General features: G+C 39.0%; 1 pseudogene; it reads left to right on the top strand.

Moving 5' to 3' along the window:
* Nucleotides 1–20,061: 20,061 nt before the first annotated feature.
* On the top strand, nucleotides 20,062–20,698 carry LOC144374467 (Golgi apparatus membrane protein TVP23 homolog B pseudogene; annotated as a pseudogene).
* The last annotated feature ends 5,573 nt before the right edge of the window (nucleotides 20,699–26,271 follow it).

The raw sequence follows: 26,271 nt of genomic DNA, 5'->3' as shown, positions 1-26,271 counted from the left end.
GGCTACAGGAGAGTTATATTATTGTATTCTGCAGGCACATATGCATATATTAATACTAAATACCACAAGAAAGTTTTTACAATACTGTAAGATGCTACAGTAAACATACTACATTAGTATTAAAGGCCAAAGTTTAGTTGGTATATTAGTTTTAGATACTATAATATATTTAGATAGTATTATGGGTATCATAATAGTATTGGAAGCTATTATATCAGATTTAGATGCTACATTTTGGAGAATTTATTAATATTAATGGCCATAGGGCAGCTATCTTATCAGTTTTAGTTTTGCCAAAACAGATAATCAAATTATTACTGCAAGACAGCTATTATATTACTATTAAGACCACAGGGAGATATTATATCCATTTTAGATGATAAAGTATATATATATATCTTATTTGTATTCAAGGCTACAGGGCAACTATTATATCAGATTGAGATGCTACACTAAGCAGTTTTAGATGTTCTATTAATATGATATCATATCAGTATTAAAGGTATCAGGGTAACTATTTGTTTTAGGTGTTACAGTATGTATATTATTATTGTTAAGACCACAATACAGCTATTATATTAATTCAGATGCTACAGTATGATATTATATTAATATTAAAGGTCACAGGGCAGATATTTTATTAGTTTAAGATGACATGATATGAATATCATATTAGTATTATATGTATTATATCATATAATTAAAGGCCACAGGGCAGCTCTTATATTAGCTTTGGATACTATAGGATGGATATTTTGTTAGTTTTAAAGATCTCAGAACAGCCATTGTATCAGTTTTAGATTTTTGAGCATGGATATTATAAATTAGTATTAAATGCACAGGTCAACAATTATGTCATTTTTAGATGTTCAAGTATACATAACATGTTAGTATTAAAGTCAACATGGCAATTGATATATTAATTTCAATAGTATAGCATGGACATCATTAGTTTACTGGCTACAAAGCAGATATTTTACTAGTACATTACTAGTACTAATGTACTATAATATAAATATTCTACTAATATTAAAAGCCACAGAGCACCAGTTTATCAGTTTCAGATTCTATATCATGCATATTAAATATTAACATCCACCAGGGAGTTATTATATTGGCTTCACAAGCTGTAGAAAAGGTGTCACATTCATATTAAATGTCACAGTACATCTATTACATTGGTTTTAGAGGTCATAATATGGATGTCATGTTAGTATTAAAAGCTACAGGGGCACTATTATATTAGTTTTAGATGCCATAGTATGGATATCACATTAAATTTAAAGGCCTCAGCCCAGTAACTATAATAATTTTAGGTACTATAGTTTAGATATCATGGTAATTTTAAAGGCCTCTAATGACTCTGATATTTGTTTTTGATGCTATAATATGAAAATCATATTAATAGTAAATGCCACAGAGCAGCTATTTCATCAGTTTTCCATGCCATATTTTGGTGATCGTATCAGTAACAAAGACAACAGGACAGCTATCATATTAGATTTAGAGGTCATAATATGGATGACATATTAATAGTAAAGTCTATAGAGTACATGCTATCACAAGGTTATATTAAAGGCAGAGGGAAGCCATAGGATGGATATGATATCAGTATTAGAAGGTCACAGGACAGCTTTTATATTAATTAAAGGGCCATAATTTTTATATCAGATTTATCTTAAAGGCCATGGGGCAAGGGCTAGGGTTGTTACTCAGTGGTAGAGCACTTGCCTGGCATACATAAGGCAATGGTTTGATCTTCAGTACCACATAAAAATAAATTAATTAAATAAAGGTATTGTGCCCATCTATAACTTTAAATAATATTTTTAAAAGGCCACAGGGAAGGCTGGGGTTGTGGCTTGGTGGTAGAGTGCTTGCCTAGCATGTGTGAGGCACTGGGTTTGATCCTCAGCACCACATAAAAATAAATAAATTATGGGCTGGGGTTGTGGCTCAGCAGTAGAGCACTCACTTAGCACATGTGAGGCCCTGGGTTCAATCTTCAGCACCAACTAAAAATAAACTTATAAATATGTAAATAAATAAAATTAAGGTATTATGTCCATCTACAACTAAACGAAAAATTTTAAAAGGACACAGGGAAAGTGTTATATTAGTTTTAGATGCTAAATTATGGATATTATGTTAATATTAAAGGTAACAGGGTACCTATATTATTAGGTTTAAATGCTATATCATGGATAGCATTAGTACTAAAGAACCCAGGGCAACTATTATAATATTTTAAATACCAGAGAGCATAACAGGTTAGTATTGAAGACCACAGGAAGCTATTATATTAGTTTTAGAGTCCACAGTATGGATATTACATTAGTATGTAAGGCCATAATGCCACTATAATATCAGTTTCTGATGCTGTATTATGGATTTTATATTACAATTAAAGGCCACAGTGCAGCTATTATATCAGTTTTAGAGGCTATAGTATATATACTGCATTTGAATTAAAGAGCACAGGTCAGCTATTATATTAGCACTAGGTGCTATAGTATGAACATCATTAAATATTTGAGGCAAAGGTACATGAATTATTTTAAGATGCTATATATTGATATTACATTAACATTAAAGAAGATCTATTATATTACACAGGAGATCTATTATATTACATGAGACAAGTATGTATGTTACATTAGTATGAAAGGCTATGAGACAGCTACTGTATTAGATTGGGATGTTTTGCTATGGATATCATATTACTGTAAAAGACCAAAAAGCAGTTATTATATTAGTATTAAATGCTATAGTGTGCATACTATATTAGTATTAGAGACCAGCTATTACATTTGTTTTAGATATACATTGAACTCTCTTGTAGATAGAGACTGTTTTCTGATAGTCCTAAAATCAATTATGGTGAAGATTTCTGGAGAAACTTAGTTAAGATTTTCTGTGGAGGAGGGGGTACCACTACAGAAGATTCCTGTAGTAGTGCAGTCACACTAAGGTAACTTCTGACCAGCAATTGACCCCAGTGCCCACATTAACATGAGACTGACTTGAAGGTGAAGCCCCCTAAATAGGATGGCCACCATGACAGTTCTGGAGAGCACCAGGTAAGGTCAAAAACTCCACTGCCCAATGTGAAGGAGGAATTGAACACCTATTGGCAGAGTACAGAGATGGTCCCCAGTTCTCCTGGTAAACATTAAACAGTAATGAAGTTTGAGGACAGCCAAGAGATGTGGGCGGGGGGGGGGCAGGTAAACACTAAGTTGGCAAAGGCATGACAACAATGTAGTAAGTAAGTGACAGTTTTGAATACTTGAACAAAAGCCATATAGACTTACAAAAGTAGTCTTTACATTATCTGAGGAAAGTACTAAGAATCAACCCTAAGAAGTAAGCAGCTTGGCCTTTTGAATGCAATAGAACACAAATGAAGAAAATCGAAAGTTGATGAAGGATCTGGGTAACTAAGGTTTTAGAATTTAAAGAACTAAATGTAAAGGAAATACCTAAAAAGCCAATTACATGGGCAAGTCATTAGAAGACATGGAGAATCTTAAACAACTTCTAGAATAGGTCAGAGTCTCAGGAACACAGTTGAGTTGAGGCTGGCTGAGCATCCTTGGGAAGAACAGTTTTGTCATTAGAGGAGGTGGTGAAAGGCTACACAGTAACCTGTAAGAGATTATTGTCAAGGGTTACACAAGAGGCTGAGAAAGGAGGTGGTATAGAAACATACAGGAGATGAGGGCAGTTGGTGAAGGAAAACACAGGAGTTGAGAGGTGTTGGTGGAGGGCTACAGAGGATGAGATGAGAAGAGATGGTGGAGTGCTACAAAGAAGCTGTGAGAGAACATGGTCAAGGTCTACACATGAGCCCTTGAGAGGAGGTGACAAGAGAGTACATAGGAGCGGATAAAAGGAAGTGGTGGAGGGCTAAATGGGGAGATGAGAGGAGAAGTTGGAGGGCTACACAGAAAGCTGTGAGAGGAGGTGATGGAGGGTTACACAAGTAGAGATGAAAGGTGCTGGTGGAGTGTTACACAGGAGGAGATAAGAGGAGAAGGTTGAGAGCTACACAGGGTCAGTAAAAGCAGACAGTGGAGGGCACACTAGAAGCCATATGGGATGTGATACAGGGCTACACATGAAGCTGTGAGAGAAGTGGTGTAGGACCACAGAGTAGGTCATAAAATGTGGTGGACAAGGACAACACAGTATGGAGAATGCTATCTCAGAAATGCTAAATTCTAAGAAGTCTGGTTTGACCCTGATTCTGACCTCTATTGCCTACCTGTAACTCTAAAACACTAACTCTATTCCCTAGTTCCTAGCTCTTACATCACCAAGAAACCCTGCATCTAAGTCCACAATGTACTTCTGTTTATCATCTATTCTGTAAATCATCACCACCTATCTGGTACCAACATCTGACCACAACCCAGACCACAAATTTGCTACCCAACCCAGACCACAAATTTGCTCAGGCCTAACCCCAACCTTAATTCCTGCCCAAACCCTAATGCTCACCATATAATTTTGGTTTCCTGGTCTTCACCTTGTGGAGGGACTGGGCTTCAGTGTGACAGACCTTGAGAAGGGGATAGCTTCAGTGTCTATGATATTTGAAGCCTGGCTTTATTCTTCTATCCAGAGCTGGTTGGTCATATTTGTTCATTTCTTGGAGTATATTCTTCTGGACTAGGTTGGAGAGATGCAAGTCCTGCTTCCCCTTAATATGAACTTGACCTATGACAATCAAGCCACTTTTTCACAGTCATTGTGAATACTGCACACAAGTGTCACACTAGCGTTATACTGGGACATTTTTATACCATTAATGGTATTAAAACAGCCTCTGTGTACTGAGGTGGTTGCCCTGTGCCATATGCCTGTAAGTGGCAGAGCTAGAGTCCTGTGCACAACCCCCAGCCTCACTCCCAGCTCCCCTACCACCTTCACTATCTCCAAGACAAGGAAGGAGGAATCTCAGTTCCTGACCAGGACAGTGTTCTCTGGGGCAGGTGTTGCAGGAGATACTGTCCTAGAAGTGGTGGATGAGTGATGAAGCAGGGTGAGGGGGTGTTCACTCAGCTTTACCTAATCCTCAATTTTGGCCTGGATCCCATATCAATTTCAATCCCTATGAGCTCTAACCACAAGAATCCTGGCCTGGAAGGGTTTGAGGTCAGGCTGCACACTCCCCAGACAATGGAGGCTGGTTTCTTACCCATGAGCATCTGCTAACTTCAAACTCATTTTCTAGCCTGCTGGGAGCCAGAAGTGGCCTTCATCAGACCCTCCAGGTGTGTCCTGCCTCATCCCAGACTCCAAACATAGCTTCTTCTCTGCCCAGAATGGCCACAATCCAACCTGACCAGTCATCTTTGCAGGACAGAACAGAAGTTGTCCTTTCCAGATCAGGCAAAGGAGGTGTCAGGAGACTGTTGACATCATTCAGCTTTACCTATATCCCAGGAAAAGAGGAGATGGAGGCCAACTCCGCTGGTCCACTGGAGCTACTAGGGCCCCAACTGGACAAATGGGGAAACCCAGTGCTCTTGTGGCAAGGGTTTTTATACCTGTATACTTGGCCTAAAGAGCATACAAGTGCAACCAGAACTTGGCACAGGATTCTGAACATGTGGGGTTTTGCCAGGTCCAGAGCCTCTTGGGACACTTGGAGATTAACCTATGCAGATGGAAGTCAGTCTCCATTCCTTTTCTTGTTTCTCTCATTTGTGCTGCTGCTATTAGTATCAGCAAGAAAAAAAAGAAACAGCTTTTCCTTCTCTGTTTCTTTCATGATTTTCCATTCCTCTCAGACTTCTTTTTCTCCTCAGCAGCCTGTGTTAAATCTGGCTAGGCTAGAATATGTGCTCATGTAATCCATAAGCCTCAGAGTCTGGAATCACTGGTACCACAGGCCTCCATGCCTGTTTATAATTTTGGAAGTTCTGGATTATCTTCTAATTTGTTTCTCCAGATTCCACACAGAATTTATCTTCATAGATTTTATGTGTGGCCTTTTGTAGTTAACTTCTCAGCCAGAAAAAACATTTTATATATTACTCATTTCCTATAAGGGTTTCTGTTTTACTTGATATTGTTTCTTTGGTTGTCCTTCGTCCTTCACTTACTTCTCCTTTCTTCTCTCTTCTACTCTATTTCCTTATCTATCTCTTTCATGGTGAATAAATGCAGCATGAAAGTGGAAAACCTGATTTTTCTTTCCTTTCTTCCATGACTCTACACTCCTCATTAAACTCTTTTTTTTCCCATGGTGTCCTGGATGTGTTTTCAGAGTCTGGGCTGATACACTTGCATCCACATCAAATCCCAGCCTTTACCTCTAAAATTGCTGGTACCTCAGGCTACCTTACTTACCATTTCTGATATGGAAGATCTGAATTATCTTCTACCTTGTTCCTCCTGATTCTGTATGAAAATTTTCTTTGAAGATTTGACTTGTTTCACTATTTAATTTCTAATTGTGGAAGGTTTGATTTTCTTCTAAGATAAGCTCCACTTTTCCTACTGATTTTCTTCCAAGATAAGCTCTACTTTTGGGTAAGGATGGAGAGAAATCAGCACTCTTTGATATACCTGTAACAATAAATAATGTGAAGCTTGTGTGTGGAATAGTTTGCTATTTCCTCAAAAAGTAAAAATAGAATTATCATACTACCCAACAACTCCATTTCTATGTATTTAACCCCAAAGAACAGAAAGGAGGTATTAAAAGAAAACTACATGTGTATACTTTCCATCTGTTAAAGTTATGAGAATGAGGGACAGGCTCAAAAGGAGTTTTAGGAAAAGAATCCTATGTATGAGTAAAAAAGGAATGCTTTTTTTCCCCCTAGTTGGGCAGGTAGTGAAAGTGAGGATTGATTGCCATGGAGAAGCTTGCTGATGTCCTGATTTGTAGGTTATGTGATGGTCACCTGAGAGTATCCATTCTTACATTTAGTAAAATACGCTGCAGTGTTTTACATGGAGATACAAACCTGGCATAGCAATGACCAGTGGGGAATGTGAGTGAAAGGATACAGAGCATTTTGCACCACTAATGCAGGGTTCCTGTAAGCTTAGCACTATGAGAAAGTCAACTGCTTTTTAAAAACCACCATGTCAATACTATGCCAGAAAAACAGTCATCAGACTTTATTAGGGAAGCTGACCCTTATAAATCCAGCTCAGCCAAATCTCATAAATACCATTGCAAGAAAATCTTTCATTAGAAGCCAGTGTGTGTGTGTGTGTGTGTGTGTGTGTGTGTGTGGTGTGTTACATTAGTATTAGAGGCTAAATTTTGGATGTTATATTAGTATAAGAAGGTCACTTAGTGATTATTATAGTGATATAAAACCAATGTGTTCATAGTAGATTAGCATTAAAGACCACAGTCTGGATATCACTGTGAAGGCAGTAAGGGTCCATGGTAAGTAAATATATTACTATTAAAGGCCATCTATATACACTGAAAGCATACTTTGGGAAACAATGTGAAATCACATTAGTATTAAAGAGCACAATGTATATACTGTATTACTATCAATGACAAAAGGTCATGTATGCTTGTAATCCCAGAAGCTCATAAGGCTGAGGCAGGAGGATGGCAAATTCAAGGCCAGCCTCAGCAACTAAGTGAGGCCTTAAGCAACTTAGAGACACCCTGTCTCAAAATAAAAAATAAAAAGGGCTGGCATGTAGCTTAATGGTTAGGTGCCCCTGAATTCAATATCTAGTACAGAAAAAAAAAGAACAAAAGATCAACTATTATATTAGGACTAGATGCTTCTGTGAGGACATTGTATGTGTCATGAGTGGCAGAGGATTCAATGAGGATATTATCTGCATTACATGCCTTAGTGAGGATATTATATAGGTCAGAGGTTTCAGTTTAGATATTAGTGGTAGAGTCCTGAATAAAATATTATATTAGTGTAGCAGGTCTTGTTGAAGATACTATATTAGTATCAAGGTCTCAGTAATAACACTATATGTGCTAGAGATTTCAGTGAGGATATTATATGTTTGGAGGCTTCAGTGTGAATATTATGTGTGTCAAATACCTGACTGGGAACAATATCTGAGTATCTAAAGCCACTGTGAGAATATTATATTTGTCAGAGGCCCCAGTGAGATTATTATTGAGTATCAGAGGCCTCACTGTAGAATATGATAATTATTAAAGGTTAATTGAGGATATTTTTTAGAGTACTCATTGAGAATATTATATGAGTGTCAGAAGTCTGAGTGACTATATTATATGTCACAAGCTGCAGTGAGAATATATATACACCTATATAAAAATTATATATTTATATAATGTATGCAAAAATATATTTATGCAAATATATATATATATATATATATATATATATATATATATATATGTGTGTGTGTGTGTGTGTGTGTGTGTGTGTGTGTGTGTGTGTGTGTGTGTGTGTTCTGGGGATTGAACCAAGGAGTACTTTACCACTGAGATATATCCTCAGCTCTTTTTATATTTTAATTTTTATTTTGAGACAGAGCTTCACCAAATTTTTTAGGCTGGATTCAAACTTGCAATCTTCCTGACTCATGCTCCCGATTCATTGGGATTACAAGTCTATGCCAGTGTATTCAAGTTATTGAAAATATTATTGAGTGTCAAAGTCTTCAATAGGTTATTATGAGTTAGATGACTCAATGAGTATATTATATCACTCAGAGGACTCAATTAAGGTATTATTTTTGCCAGAGGCCTCAGTGAGATTATTATATGAATATCAGCAAACTCAATGAGGATAATATATGTTATGTCAAGATCATTGTATTTTCATGAGCAACAAATAAAAAAATATATGTGTTATATCTTAACTGATGATATTATATGAGTATCAGAGATTTCAGTGAGAATATTATGAGTGTTAAGAGAACTTGGTGAGGTTATTATATATTTCAGAGGCCTAAATGAGACAATTACATGAATGTCAAAGGGTTTTGTGTGGATATATATGTCTCATCCACCTCATTAAGAATATTATATTTGGGGCTGGGCTCAACTTGCCTAGCACATGTGAGGCCCTGGGTTCAATCCTCAGCACCACATAAAAATACATAAAAATAAAGGTACAATACCTTTGTGTCCAACTACAACTAAAAAATAAAAAAATTAAAGAATATTACATAAGTGTCAGATAACTCAGTGAGCATATTATATGTATTAGAGTCATCACTGTTTATATTACATTTGTCAGAATCTCAGTGGTGATATTATATGAGTGTCAGAGGCCTCAGTGAGGCCAATATATATTTTAGTCCATTTAGTTAATATATTATATCTGTAAGAGGACTCACTGAGGATATTATATGTCCCCTTAGTAAGTGTCAGAGGACTAAGTGATGAGATAAATTTTAAAGATATCAGCATGGATATCATATGTGTCAGATAACTCAGTGTGAAAATGTCAGAGGCATCAGTAAGAATATTATATGTGTAGAAAAAAGAATATTATATGTGTGCCACAGGTCTTTTTAGAGCCTCAGTGTGTATACTGTATCTGGTAAAGGCTACAATGAAGATACTATATTAGTGTCACAGGACTCAGTGTGGCTATTACATGAGATATAGAACTGAGAGAGGATGTTATATGTGTTAGAGAACTCAGTGAGCACATTATATGTGTCAGAAACCTCAGTGAGAAGATTGTATTCTTTAGAGGTTTTAGTGTAGATAGTGTATTAAACAGAGGCCTCAGTGAGATCATTATATGGGTTAGAGGCCTCTGTGAACATGATATTTGCTATAAACCTCAGTGAAGATATCATATGAGTGCCACAGGCATCAGAGAGGATATTACATAGGTAAGGGCCTTAAATTGCATATTATATGTCAGAGCACTGAGTGAGGACATTATAGATGACAGAGGCCTCATTATATGAGTGTCAGAGGAATCAGTGAAAATATTATATGCGTGTTACAGACCTCAATGAGTATATTCTGTAAAATGCCTCAGTGAGGCATTACATCTTTTACATAGATGGAGCTTCACTGAGGACATTATATGAATATCAGAGAACTCAATTAGAATTTTATATAAATGTGAAAGCCCTGACTAAGAATATTATGTATATCAGAAGTTTCAGTCCTCACTGAAGCCCTTATTGTTTGTTAGAGACTTCAGTAAGCATAGTGAATGTGTTAGAGTCTACATGAGGATATTATGTGTCAGAATCCAGAGCAAGGCTATTACCTGAGTGTGAGTAGTATATGTATTAGAGCCCTCAATCACACTGTTATATGACTATGAACATCCTTATATGAGAAAAATATCTGACTGCAAGAGGCCTTGTTGAAGGCATTGCATGTGATTGAGATCTCAGTATGTTCAATCTATGGCTCAAAGGTCTCAGGAAAGAAATCCTATGTGTCAGAGGCCTCACAGAGGATAAAATAGGAATGCCAGGCTACTGAGAACATTAATTGTGTTAGAGTCCTCAGAGAAGAAGTTATACTAATGTCACATACTTCAGTAAGGGTATTACTGTGTTGAAGGCCTTGGCATTTGTACTGCTTGGGTGAAAGTCCCAAGTGGAGCTACTGTCTTGTCAGAGACCTCAAGGAGACACTTAAAAGTGTCAGAGGACCTCAGGGATTTAGAGGCCACAGGGAGTATATTATATATGTCAGAGTCTTCAGAAAGATATTACATGAGCCCAAAATCTCATTGAGGCTATTAACTGAGTCAGAGGACTCAACACTGGTACTTCATTGTTGTCAGAGGTCTCAGCAGAGGATATATTGCTTTTTAGAAGGGTAGGAGAAAATATGTTTTCCTGAGGCCACTGTGACGATACCATGAGTCAGAGGCTTCAGTATGGATAGAATATATGAGAACCTGAGTGAAGATTTCATAAACCTCAGGGGGATTATGATGGAGTGTCTCAGAACTCAGTGAATAAAATCTGTTAGTGTCAGCAGCCACATGAGGAAATTTTATGCATTGAAACCTTCTATGAATATATTATATGGGTTTCAGAAGTCTCAGAGAAAATATCACAATTCTATAAGCTGTGAGTGAGGATATTTTAGAGCATATTTAAGAAGTTGCTTACAAGTGTCTGTATACTCAGTGAAATAAAATATAAATATCAGAGGCCGCAGTGTGTATAGGATGCAAATGTCAAAGGAGGACCCATTGTGAATATCCTATCAGGGATAAGACCACCAGAAGTGTTCTATTTGAGTAGTCACCATCAGAACAAGGATATTACATGGGTCATAGTTATTAGTGTGCCAATGGTAAGAGTAAGAGGCCTTTGCAAATACAATGTATGCCTTCAATACTTGATGTGGAAAGTTAATGCCAGAGTGAGGCTATTAGTTGAGTTTTAGAGGCCTCAGCAAGAATCATATATGTGACTCAGAAATCAATAATGAAATATTATCCAGCTACAAGCCTCATTGGGGATGCATCAGGGGCTTCACTGAGATTAATCAATGATTGCCACAGGACTCAGCTAGGGTATTGTCTCTGAGGCCTCAGTGAGTTGAATACATATGTCCAAGAACTCAAGGTATCTAACATGTTTCAGATCCCTCAATCACACTATTACATGACTATGAACATCCTCAGTAAGGAAAATATCTGACTGCAAGAGGCTTAGTCCTGCATGGAGATATTGTCTGTGTCAGAGACCTCAAGGAGACACTTAAAATGTCAGAGGAGTCTGTGTTGACAGAAAGATACTGTCTGAGCCCTCCATGATTTTTAGATATGACTAGACAATCAGGATCTCTGCCAGTGAGGCTCTTAGTTGTGCCTGAGCTCTCATTGAGATATTAACTGAGGGACAGACAGAAGGTAGAGGGAGAATATTATCTACATACAGCAAGCCTCTGTGAATATGTGATGTAAGTGTCAGAGGCAACTTGGAGGAGAGGACATGAGTGTCAGAGCCCTGAGTGAGTTTATTATACATGTGACAGAAGAATCTATGGACTCAGTGAGAAGATCAAGGAATTTCAGAGCCCTCAATAAGTACACAATATTGAGTGTCAGAGAAGGACTCATTGAGGATATTTTCTGAGTGTCGGGGACCTCCATGAGAATGTTACATGAGTGCTGAAGGCCTGAGTGAGGACATACATGTGCTGTAATACGAAGAGACCTGTGTTAGCCTATTATATGTGACAGTGCCTTCATATGGACATTTTTGTCAGAGTCCAGAGTGAGGCTATCACCTGAGTGTCTGAATCCTCATTGAGAATAATACATTTTTCAGAAGATGTACTGAAGATGTTTGGTCAAAGTCAGAGGCCTTAATAAGGATGTGATAGGTGTCAAAGTCTTCATTGAGATTATTTTGTTATTACTATAGGTCTCAACTGGGGTATTTTCTCCTAAGAGGCCTCAGAGAGTTGAGTATATGTGTTAGAGACTAGGGGTGGAGAATGTAGGTATCATAGCCTCACTGACTGTTATGTGACTATGAAGGTCCTTAGTGAAGAAAATTTCTGACTAGGAGAGGTGTTATTGAGAATAGTTTCCTTAATAAGTATATTATAGAGATGAAATTTCTAGTTAGTATTTAAATGCTCCTGACTCTTCAGTGAGGCTATTTACTGAGTCAGTGGACTCAGCATTGATACTTCATTGCTGTCAGAGGCCTCAGTGAGGACACTATTAGGGTCACAGACCTCATTGAGTCAGAAGTCTTAGTGACAATGGAGGATATGTCAGAGGCCTGAGGATATCACATGCATCTGAGTCTTCAGAGAGAATATATTGTGTGTCAGAGGCCTCAGCAAGTATATGGGCTATAGGCCTCAGTGTTGATATTACATGAGCATCAGAAGCCTGAGGGAGGAGGCATTGAATATGTCCTGAGAGGACATTCAAAATGTGTCTGAGGCCTAGCAGAGGATAGTTTGTTTTTTGAAGGGCTAAGGGAAGATATTGTTTGTCAGAGGCCCCAGTGCAGATACCAGGTGTTAGAGGCCTTAGTGTGGGTAGAAGGTGTGAGAACCCTGAATGAAGATTTCATTTATTTCAGAAGCCTCAGTGAGACTACAATGTTATTATCACAGGACTCAGTGAATATACTAGGATAGTGTCAGAGGACAAGAAATGACTTTCTATATATCAGAATCCTCTGGGAGTTTATTATATGGATTTCAAAGACCTCAGGGAAGATATCACGTGATTTTTGGAGCTGTGAGTGGGGACATTTTAAGTTTCAGAGTCCTCAGGAAGTTGATTAAGGGTATCAGTAGCTTCAGTGTGATTGTATATGAATGTCAGATGCCTCAGTGAGTATGGGATATGAATGTCAGAGGAGGCATGGAGGATATCCTATCAGGGTAAGAGACACCCAGGAGAATTCTATATAAATAGCATAGCCCAAATGAGGATATTGCAGGGGTCAGAATCCAGTGTACCTATAATAAGAGTAGGAGGCCTCTGTAATCCTATCATATACCTTAGAATCTTCATGTGGATATTTACTGTCAGAGTCCAGAGCAAGGCTATGAACTGATAGTCATAAGCCTCAGTGAAAATCATACATGTGATCCAGGACTCTGTGAAAACATTATGTCCAAGTCAGAGGCCTCAGTGAGAATGGGTCAGAGTCTTCATTGAGCTTACTCCATAATTGCCACAGGACACAGTTAGGACATTTTCTGTGTTCAGGGCCTCAGTAAGTTGAGAACATGCATCTGAGGACTCAGTGTGGATAATATATGTGAGAGAACCCACAGTCACACAATATATGATGTAAACATCCTTAGTGAGGAAAATATTTGATTGAAATAGACCTTGTTGAAAGCATTGCATATGTTTGACAATTGGTATGTGTAATCTATGGCTTAAATGTTTCATTAAGGAAATCCTATGTGTCTGAGGCCTCACAGAAAATATTATGGAAGTGTCAGGTTGTTAGGGTCTGTAAACAAGTCAGGATGGCGCCTGGCAAATATTAGAGTCTGTAAGCAAGTCTGGATGACGCCTGGCAAATGTTAGGGTCTGTAAACAAGTCTGGATGGCACCTGGCATTTTGCCAGAGGGATTGATTAATGTTAAGGTCTGTAAACAAGTCTGGATAATGCCTGGCATTTTGCCAGAGGGAGTGGTTTATGAAGTAACGCCAGCGAGCCACTAAGTGTGGAGATTCCTTATTGGTTGACTGCTGTATCTAGTTTATATTAATTAAGATAAGCTATGTAGAATGTATAAATACCTCTGTTGACCTACAATAAATGGCTGCCACTCCTGCTGTATCAATGTACACAAGTTGTTCGCCCCCCCCCCCCCAGGTTATTTTGCTGCAGCCAGACTGTGGCATCAGGTTACTCAATAAGAACATTGCATGTGTTAGAGTCCTCAATGAAGAGAGTATACCACTGTCACATCCCTCAGTAGGATATTACAGTATGGAATGCCTCAGCATTTGTACAGCTTGGATAAGAGTCCTCTGTGGAGTTAGTATCTGTGTAGGGACTTCAAGGGGATACTTAAAAATGTCAGAAGGATCTGTGTTGATAGGAAGGTACTTTCAGTCTTCAGTGATTTTTTAATATTTTAGACAATAGGGATCTTTGTCAGTGAGGCTCTTAGGTGTGCCTGAGCTCTTGCTGATATATACACTGAGGGCCAAGAGGATTGAAGATATTTTTTGAGTCCCACAAGTCTCTATGAATAAGTTGTGTAACTGTCAGAGGAACCAGGGTGTAGAGGATATGAGTGATAGAGATCAGAGTGAAGATATTGTACACTTAAGAATCCTCAATAAATAGAATAGGAATGTTTATGGACTCAGTGAGATAATCAAGAAATGCTAGAGGCCTCAGTGAGTATCCAATGTGTCAGAGAAGGACTTACTAAGGATATTACATGAGTGTCAGAGACCTCCATAAGAATGCTTCACAAGTGCCATAGGCCTGAGTCAGGATATATATGTGCTGTAATAAAAAGAGGACTCTGTTAGCATATTGTATGTGAAAGTTTTTTGAGGATCAAAAGCCTGAGTGAGAATAATACATTTGTTAGGGGACATACTGAAGATATTCTGTCAAGGTCAGAGGCCCCAGTGAGGATGTGATATGTGTCAGACTTCACTGAGTTTATTTTGTTATCACCACAGGCCTCAATTAGGGTTGTTAAATATTTGTGTCAGAGGCCTCAGGGTAGATAGTGTAAGTGTCAGAATCCTCACTTCCTATTTTATATGACTGTGAGGTGAAGAAAACTTCTGAATATTAGAGGCCTTCCTGAGGATATTGTCCTCAGTGAATATATTTTAGGGCTCAGAGTTCTTAGTGAGGAAATTCTATGTGTCAGAGGCCTCCTTGAGAATAATGATGGCAGTGCCAGCGTACCCAGTGAGGACATTGTATGTGATGAAGTTTTCAGGGTAGAGAGAATATCAGTGTGGAAGGCCTCAGTGAGATTATGAAATGAGCACCACAGGCCCTTGTGATGATCTAATATGTGTAAGAGGCCTCACTGAGAATAGAATCTCTCTCAGAGGTCAGTGAGGAAAATACGGGCTCAAATGACTCATTCCATACTATACATAGGATGGAATCCTCAGTGGGGATTTTATATGTGTCAGAGACTTCAATGAGACATATATATCTCAGAGGACTCATTGTACCTCATGTTACCTACAGAGGCCTCAGTACTTTTGGATGACTCTAGAGGGTCTAAATCTGTGTGGACTTCTGGTGCCCCAGAGCACTCAGTGTGATATTCTTTGAGTGTCAGAAGCCTTGATTAGGATATTTCTGAATGACAGAAGCCTCAGGGTGGATATTATATTGATCTCACTGTCCTGTATGAGGATGATATCCATTTCAGAGTCCTCAGTAAGAATGTCATTAATGTTTTGGGACTCAAATGAAATAGGGTGTGAATGTCTGTGGCCTCAGGGAGGATTCATGTTAGCATTAGAGGAAGACTCACTGAGGATGTGATATGAGTGTCAGAAACCTTTCTGAGGCTATTATAAAAATATCTAAGGCCCGAGTGTGGTTATTTTATGTGTCAGAGGCTTCATATGGATATTAATTGTCAGAGTCCAGTGCCAGGGTATTACCAGAGTATCTGAGGCTTCACCAACAATTATGAATGGGACCAAGGTCACAGTACAGATATCCTATTAATGGCAGAGGCCTCAATGACGATATGTGGAAGATTCCTCAGTGACAATATAAAGTGTTTGTCACAGGCTTCACTTCTGACATTATATTTCGTAGAGTCTGCAGTAAACTTACTATACTTGTCAGAGGCCTCAGTTTTTTCCTATAGAAAGGGGCCTCTGTGAGTACATGATGGCAGTGCCAGAGGCATCAAGAAGACATTCTAAATGGAAGAGACCTCTGTTATACAATTATACATGTCAGATGTCTCCAATATTTTATTGTTAGTATTAGAGACCTCAGTATGCCTCTCATAAAGATACTGTAGGTGTCAATGTAGATATTAAATATTTCAAAGACCTCAGGAAGTTAGAGGCCTCGGGGAGTATATTATTACCTGTCAGATGGTTCAGAAAGTATTTTACATGCACCAGCCACCTCAGCAAGGCTATTCCTGAGTCAGATGTCTCAGTACCAGTACTTCATTATTGTCAACAGCCTCAGTGAGGATACCATTAGGGTCACATGCCTCAGTGAGAATACTAAATGCATTTGAATCCTTAGTGAGAATGGGACTTGTGTCAAAGGACTTAGAATATCATATGTTTTAGAGGCTTCTCTGAGAATATTATAGTTGTCAAAGAGTCAGTTGGTAATATATGTCAGAGCCCTCAGTGAAGACAGTGCCTTTTTAAATAGTTTCATGTGTTTAGTGAGAGCTCTGAATAAAAATATTCTTGTGTTTCAGAAGCCTCAATGTGGTTTTTCCTTATTTGTCATAGATATTTTATGATATCATGGATATTTTATGACTGACACAGGCCTCAGTAATGATATTGAGCATGTTAGAAACCTCTGTGAGGACATTATATGTCAGAGCCCTCATTGATTATAAGTGTAGAGGACTCATTGAGAATATTATAGGTGTCAAAGAACTTAGTTTTTATGTGAGTTTTAGAGATCTCATTGAGAATATTTTTATGTGACATAGGCTTCCACAAGGATTTCATATGTGTGTCAAATGCCTCAATGAAGATATTACATTTTTCCTAGTTCTCTGTGAGGATATATTACGAGTGTGAAGGTTTGACATGTTATTTTCTAGGGGTCTCAATGTGTATGTGATATCAGCCAGTGGTATCATTAATGATATTTCTTGATATCATACTCATATTATTTCAGTGCATACTATATATGTTAGAGTCTTCATGAGGACATTATATTGTATTTAAAGCCTCAGTGAAATGTTTTACAAGTGTAAAAGGCTTAATTGAGGGTATTATACTATTCTTTCCTGTTAAAAGAAAGTAGGAAACAATAGAAAGAACTCCTAGTGGAAAGAATGGTCAAAGCTATTCCCAAAGGCTTCAAGCAGGATGAAGTAAGCAACAAAGTACTATAGAGTTGGATAACAAACAAAATCTTGGAGTAAATATCCAGATGCTCATTTTATTTACAAATAAATGACTAAACAGATAAACAAAAGAGGCTAAATAAAAACCTCTTATGCAGAATTTCAAAAAATTGAGGTAGACATTTGGCCTCCAAGGAGTTAAGCCTAACTTCCCCCTTCTTAAGAGGGGGCTGTGCATAGTGACTTACTCCAAAACAATATATATATATAATGTGTACATGTAGAGAAACATAACTTCACAGTGAGAAATCTGGCAAACACTACATCAGTCAGGTGAGCACCTTGAGGATATGAAATGAAGAACAGCACTTCATCTGTAATCTGCTTTCCCCAATCCATAACCTGTCTACATATGAGAAAAACATCAACTGAAAATCTAAAAAGTACCTGACAGGTACTCTTCAACTGTCAGGTCCTCCTCAACCATCAAGGGCATCAGAGAAAGGAAGGTCAGAGAAACTTTCGCCACCAAGAAAAGCCTATGGAGACAGGATGACTGTCTTGCAGGATCTTGGATGGGGTTCTGGAACTGAAAGAGGCTGTACTGAGAATCCAAAGGAAACACAGACATTAGTTAATAAGAGCATATCAGTATCTGTTTATCATGAAAAATTATGTATAAAGTTAACACATCTGAGATAGCTCATGTAAATCATAAGAGAAAAAAACTGGGTAGAAGTTACATAGTAGATCTCTGCATTTTATTTGCAATTTCTGCGTAAACATAAAACTATTCTAAACTAACATCTTAAGACATGAATATATTTTTTCAAACACCTGCTCATTTAATTACTCAGAATGTCAATTACTAATAATTGACATTCTTAACTAGTTCTGCATTTTGTTAAGAGCATTTATAACAAAAATGTGTCAAACTAACATAATGTAAGATAAATACTTATTTTATATGTTTTATGTTAAAGTAATAATATGTTTAAACTAAATAAGTTTAATAATTAATCATTATTTATTTTGCTATTGCTAGGTTCTGGATTTTCTCTCTAAAAATTTCAAAACTTTAGAGAAAAAAAATCTACATTTTAGAGACACTATTTCAAGTCATGGTTGAACTTTTTTAAAAGAATCATGATAAAAATATGTTACAAGAGCAGATTGATTCATTGTGAATGAATCATTGATCCCAAGGAATTCTTATCTTTTGTTTGTTTCTATGTATACCCTTCAACAGTAATAGCATCAAATATTTGCCACTAGGAAAAATATTTAAATGAGAAATGTAAACAGAATTTGTGACAATAACTTATGATGCTTTCTAAAAAAAAGAAAAATTTAAAAGAATATCAAAGTCAGTTTCCTCCATGACGTTCTTCAGAAGTGGTAAAACTAGAGAAACTTCAATGGAAGCATGGTTTATGAGTGATCTTAGATATTCTCGTGTTTTACGGGGAAATTATATTTTAGAAATCATAAAAAATATTGGATGCCCAAACTCTTGAATGTTTTCAAATGTAGTTGAATTTCTATGTAAGTTTCTCATTGATATAGCTAGTCATAAAGCTAATAAAAACAAAGAATCTATGGGGCTGGGATGTAGCTCAGTGGTGGCATACCTTAACCAGAATTCAGGAGGCCCTGGGTTTGATCCCTAGCACCACAATTTTTTTTTTTAAATCAGTGCCTTGTTTGTGTAATCAAATAGAAAGTGAACAATCACCACTCTTAGGAAAATGTTAAGCCTGAAAAACAGAATCAAAATACTCTTACAATAGAAATAGCCTATTGTGACCAGATGTGTCATATCATAAAGTACATTCACATTATACTATCAAAATATCAGAATCAAAATACTCTTACAATAGAAATAGCCTATTGTGACCAGAGGTGTCACATCATAAAGTATATTCACATTAAATATCCTCTCAGAACAATAAAAAAAGTCTTTGATGACCATTTAGAAGGAGAAAATGGCTATAATATAGATTCGAAAATTATTAAGAAATTAGAAACATGAGGTGAGGGGCTGTGGGCACAGAGAGCAGGTGGCCTAGGCTTGGCAGGTGGAAGGGTCCCTCCTGCAGAGTTTGTGGAGTGAGCCGGGCGCACAGGGGTGGTTGTGTTGTGTCCCCTCTGGCTGTCCACCTTGAGGAAGAGCTGAATGGGCGGGAAGGATGGAGGACCAAGGGTAGTTGTCGTGGAGGTGATCTGGGTGCTCCGAGGTCCTCATAGGAGGAGTGACCCAGGAATCTCCGAGCTTGGGAAGCTTGGGGGTGTGGAGAGGAGAAGCCCATCCTCAACCAACACCCAGCGCTTGGTGGATCCGATGTTGGGCTGCAGAAATGCTCTGTGTGGTGGGTAGGGTGCAGGTGGTCTTTTTCCTCGGCCCATCTTGCACATCATGCACTCGAGGAAGTGAAAGGGATGCGGCCTCCGGGCAACTCTTCAGCTCCCCTGTGACCTGCCCTGTAGGGGTACCCTGCAATCATGTAGGAATAGGAGACGCTGGCAGAGCCTTGCACTCAAGACAACAATGATGAAACTGAAAATGTTTCATTGTTTGATGCAGAAGAAGATAAAACTAATAGACCAAGAAAATCTAAAATCCAACATCCAGTGGCATCATTTTTCCATTTGTTCTTCTGAGTCTGTGCCATTATAGTCTATCTTCTCTGTGAATTGCTCAGCAGCAGCTTTAATGCTTGTATGGTGACAATTATCTTGTTGTTGTCATGTGACTTTTGGGCAGTGAAGAATGTCACAGGTAGAGACTGATGGTAGGCCTTGGGTGGTGGAATCATATTGATGAGGATGGAAAGAGTCATTGGGTGTTTGAGTCCAGGAAGGCATCTCCTCAGGAGAATAAAACTGTTTCAGAAGTTGAATCAAGAATCTTTTGGTTAGGACTAATTGCCTGTCCAGTGCCGTGGGTGATATTTGCCTTTAGTGCTCTCTTCTCCCTCAGAGTAAAATGGTTGGCATGGTTATCATGGGTGTGGTGCCACAGGGTGCCAACCTGTATGGTTACATTAGGTGCAAGTGGGCAGCTGGAAGAATTTAACCAGCATGGCTACCTGGTATCTTGGAATGCAGTTTTTAAGACAAAACACCAGAAATGAACAGACTTCTTGAATAGAGAGAAAATTATGTTTTCTGTGATATTGGGGAATGGCTGAAGAGATTCTTGATTATGAATTGTTTAGAGCTCAGTCCAGTTGCAAAAAGGAGCATTGATTTTTGTTTGTTTGTTTTGTTTTCACTTGCAAAGTTACTATAAAAACTGTTTTCTTTTTTAAAACAAAGTTTTAATTTTCTTTTTTCTAGTAGTTGAGGCTGGGAAGTATGATATCATTAAGAATATTGACAGAATTTATTTTATTGTCTACATATGTATGCATATAGTAATGTATCAGTATATCCCAAATTAATGTGTTATTTTACATATGTTACAGAGATATTTGCATTTTGATCCATAGAATATAGGAAAGTTCTTAATTTATCTAAAAGGTATGTGTGTTTACATACTATTTCTATAGGTTATTTTCAGAAATAAGTTGATTTCATGATTAAGAGTAAACACTTGGTTTGTGTATGAGTTAAAAAGAAAAAATTGTTAATTTTAAATATATACTTCATATTGAAATTGCTTACCTTAGACATGCACAAGTGAAAAACAAATTCAGGCTGGTAGTGTTAACTAGTTTCTAAAATTTTCTTTTATTTTTATACTTAAGGCCTAAATAATAAATGGAATCTTTATAGTTTATGTTTAAGGGATACCCAGGGATTGCTGCTGTTCTATTTATTTCATAGAAAGAATAGTCATATTTTATTTTGGAACTTCCTGGAAACTCTTCAGTGGTTTCTGGACTAATAAAATCTTTTATTACTAAATGAATATTATTCTTATGTCATAGTAAAAATAATCATTTAAATACTTGGCATAATAAATGCCTAAAGACATTTTATGAATCTATTTTTTCTTGCTATAATGGAGATATTGTAAATTATACATTTGTATTAATAATTTTTCTTAAACAAGGCAATATATTTAACTGTAAACTAAACCAATCTACAAATTATTGTAGGCAGTTGTAAATTCTGTTGAGATACTGGAAACTTTGTTGGAGTCTTTTAATCAGCAGATTATGTTGTGAATGTATTTGTACATTGTTAAAATATGTTTAAAGATGTTTTGTTTTAGTTGAATAAATGTGTATTGGAGTGAAAAAAATAAATTAGAAACATGATAATGACATAAAAATTCTCTAGGCCATACTAGGCACTTTGAACTGTAATCACAGCTATTTTAGAGACTGAAGCAGGAGGATCACAAAGTTTGAAGCCAGCCTCAGTAACTCAGGAACTTAGCAAAATCCCATCTCAACATAATATTTTAAAAGGGCTGAAATTCATTGCTTGCCTAACATAGTCAAGGTTATGAGCTTCATTCTCATCACCATAAATAAATTTAAAAGAATACTCCAAACCAAGCATATAATATGAGACAACTGGGGCATTTATAGAAGAGAGTGGAAACCATTATGTTGAACACCCCAAAATAATTCAACTATATTTAATTATTTTTTAGCTCATGATATTAACATGTCTAATCTCCACTATATTACTTCATTAAAATGTGGTAAAAAGTGTATGTACTTTTTTAATGATTTCAAAATATGAGTTATACTCAACTCTATTCTAAAAACTACCTTTGAAGCACATAGAGCACCAGCATTTATATAAAATGAAATCAGGCCATTTCCTACACAAAGTAATATTTAGTAAGTGCTAATATATACACACATTATTTCAAAAGAAATTAAAATTGATGAAATCAAAAGGTCACTGGTATGCTTTTAAATGATATTTTGAATATATGAGAAATACTTAATAGAGTTCTCCAAAAAGAACTTCTGACAATTTATAAAGCATGCTTATTAGAAGGTCAATTCCCTTGCTTGCAAGGAGTAAGAGAAACTAACTACTTGATGAATGCAAGACTTTTATAAGATACTCGAATATGCTTTCTAAATTTGAAAAAGTAGAAAATGTCTGTTTAAAAAAGTCTATTTTTGGTAAATATATCTGTTTTTTTAAAAGAATATATTGATTTTTCTCTTACACATTATAATTATTTCAGTGGTTTTAAGGTGAAATATCATGTAATATCAATAGCTGGAATTTTAAAATATCACCATCCTCTTTCTTTCTATAAAATTGATTAGCAAATTTTGCTTAGAATAATTTCAACTCAATTTGGAAAAGATGTGTGTGTGTGTGTGTGTGTGCGTGCGCGCGTGTGCGTGTGTAAATACACAATATTTTGAACAATTCCCCTGACACTTGGGTCCTGTCAAAGACATATTGTCTGTGTGTGGTGCTGGAATGGAACCCAGGGACTCTCACATGTTAAGCAAGTTCTCTGCCACCAAGTTACACACACTGTCCCAAAGACCTTAATAAGAAAAAGATAATTAAAACTTTTTGAGATAATGAGAACTGTCAAACAAGATAATTCAATCAAAACAAGGTAAACTAAAAAGTATATTTAAAAATATTGCTGATAAAAATAGCAGAAGTTTAAAGTTAGAGAAGAAATTAAAAATCAAACTGCAGAAACCTACTACATAAAATTGGAAACCTAGAGGAAATGGGTAATTTCCTAGTAAAAAAACACATTAACAAAAGATAAAAATAAGAAAACTATGAATGACCAATCAGCTTAAAAAGTTTGAAATGATGCTTACAGATCTCCCATTGGGAAAAAAAAAACAGGAACATAGGGGTCCACGGTTGAGTGTTAACTGACTTTTAACAAATTCTGAATTTACTTAAAATGTTCATGATCTAGGAGGAAAGAATGAAATCATTACTTAAAATAATACTTCAATTAATTAAAATTAATTTCCTCAATTAACTCTGTGGTATAATACCAAAGCATTATATAGTCAAGATATTTCAGCAGATGTAGAATATCAACACAGTATTTAGCATACCATTACAAATACACTGCCAAATAAACTGACTTGCTCAACCAAAGATAAAATGTATTCTCAATCAAAATGTTGATTAATTTAGTTCCATAAAATCCATGAACTATTTTTTCACAAATTCTGGCTTATTAGAAATAACATATTTAAACTTAAATAACCTTGTGGGTTTCATACATCTACTTTTCCATTTTTAAATATTTTTCCTGCTTTAACACAGTAAAAATAAGCAATTAGAACAATTCCTCCTCCCTCTGTGCCAGAAATCATCCAAGTGGCTGTGTTATGATGAAAAGTAATCAGAGCCTCTTGAAGGGATGTTTCCCTAAAGTAAACCTTTCTGAAATAATGAGGGAGAGCAAGGCTCCCTCCTCAGCTCTCAAATGGGCGCAGGGAGTGAATCTGCTTTCTCTTCCCACTTCCCACCTTTTCCTCACCTGCCGCCTACTTACCCAGAAGTTTCTGGAAGATCTCTCTAAGGCTGCTCTGGGAATGCCTATAGACATGACCCACAGAATCCTCAAACCAGGATCCCTCTAAGGCTAGTCTGAGAAGAGCATCCCTGTAGATATGACTCAGTGTCCCCAAGCGAGGCATCCCTCTGAGGTTGCTCTGAGCAGAAGGGAGCTCTGGATGACCCTACACACATGACCCACAGTGTCTCCAAGTCAGGCATCTGCCTGAGGATGGTCTTAAAAGAATGGAGCTCTAGGTGTCCCTATAGCCTTGACCCACAGCTGGTCTTAGAACAGAGTTATAGCCTTGATCCACAGTCCCCAAGCTGTGAGTCTCTCTGAGGCTAAAGAGAAGGGACCCTAAAGTCCCTGTAGACACAACACAAAGTGTCCCCAAGCTGGGAGTATCCCTGAGTCTGCTCTAAGAGAAAGCTCCAAGTCCCCATACACATGAACCACATTGTCCCCAAGGTGGGAGTATGCTTGAGTCTGCTGAGAAGAGGGCAACTCTCCATCCCATACATATGACCCACCAGGGTACCCAAGTTAGGAGTTACCTCCTCAGACCACAGGTGCTCAGAGAACCTAGGGTGCCAAGCTGGTGGAGTATTGCTTCAGACAGGAGGCACATGGAGGACCTAGGGTCCCCGAGCTGGGAGACCCCGGGTACATGGCATACCCAGGTTCCCTGAGCTGGGATTATCTCCTCAGATCCTAGGCACACTGAGGACCCAGCGTATCCAAGCTGGGAATATCTCCTCAGATCCAAGGTGCATGGAGGACCCAGAGTCCCCGAGCTGGGAGTACGTCCTCAGACCCAAGGTGCACAGAGGACCCAGGGTCCCTGAGCTCAGAGGACCTCCTCACACCCGAGGCACATGGAGGTCCCAGGGTCCCCAAGCTGGGAGGACGTCCTCAGATCCGAGGTACACGGAGGAACCAGGGTCCTGGAGCTGGGAGGACCTCCTCAGACCTGAGGCACACAGAGGACCCAGGGTCCCTGAGCTGGGAGTACCTCCTCAGACCCGAGGCACACAGAGGACCCAGCGTCTCCGAGCTGGAAAGACCTCCTCAGACCCGAGGCACACGGAAGAACCAGCGTCCCCGAACTGGGAGTATCTCCTCAGACCTGACGCACACAGAGAACTCAGGGTCCCGGAGCTGGGAGGACCTCCTCAGACCCAAGGCACACGGAGGACCCAGGGTCCCCGACCTGGGAGTATCTCCTCAGACCTGACGCACACAGAGAACTCAGGGTCCCGAGCTGGGAGGACCTCCTCAGACATGAGGCACACGGAGAACCCAGCGTCCCTGAGCGGGAGGACCTCTTCAGACCCCACGCACACGGAGGACCCAGGGTCCCTGAGCTGGGAGGACCTCCTCAGACCCCAGCAAACAGAGGACCCAGGGTCCCTAAGCTGGGGGACCTCCTCAGACCCCACGCACACGGAGGACCCAGGGTCCCTGAGCTGGGAGGACCTCCTCAGACCCGACGCACACGGAGGACCCAGGGTCCCTGACCGGGAGGACCTCCTCAGACCTGAAGCACACGGAGGACCCAGGGTCCCTGAGCTGGGAGGACCTCCTCAGACCTGACGCACACGGAGGACCCAGGGTCCCTGAGTGGGAGGACCTCCTCAGACCTGACGCACACGGAGGACCCAGGGTCCCTGAGCTGGGAGGACCTCCTCAGACCTGAAGCACATGGAGGACCCAGGGTCCCTGAGCGGGAGGACCTCCTCAGACCCCAGCAAACAGAGGACCCAGGGTCCCTAAGCTGGGGGACCTCCTCAGACCCCACGCACACGGAGGACCCAGGGTCTCTGAACTGGGAGGACCTCCTCAGACCCGACGCACACGGAGGACCCAGGGTCCCTGAGTGGGAGGACCTCCTCAGACCCCAGGCACACGGAGGACTCAGGGACCCTGAGCGGGAGGATCTCCTCAGACCCCACGCACACGGAGGACCCTGGGTCCCTGAGCGGGAGGACCTCCTCAGACCTGACACACACGGAGGACCCAGGGTCCCTGAGCGGGGGGATCTCCTCAGACCCCAGGCACATGGAGGACCCAGGGTCCCTGAGCGGGGGGACCTCCTCAGACCCCACGCACACGGAGGACTCAGGGTCCCTGAGCGGGAGGATCTCCTCAGACCCGACGCACACGGAGGACCCAGGGTCCCTGAGCGGGAGGACCTTCTCAGACCCGAGGCACATGGAGGACCCAGGGTCCCTGAGCGGGAGGACCTCCTCAGACCCCACGCACACGGAGGACCCAGGGTCCCTGAGCGGGGGACCTCCTCAGACCCGACGCACACGGAGGACCCAGGGTCCCTGAGCGGGGGGACCT

Source organism: Ictidomys tridecemlineatus, unplaced genomic scaffold (assembly GCF_052094955.1).
Source record: "Ictidomys tridecemlineatus isolate mIctTri1 unplaced genomic scaffold, mIctTri1.hap1 Scaffold_704, whole genome shotgun sequence".
Lineage (NCBI taxonomy): Eukaryota > Metazoa > Chordata > Mammalia > Rodentia > Sciuridae > Ictidomys > Ictidomys tridecemlineatus.
Note: the sequence above shows the minus strand (reverse complement) of the source record. Positions and strands in the feature narration are given on the sequence as shown.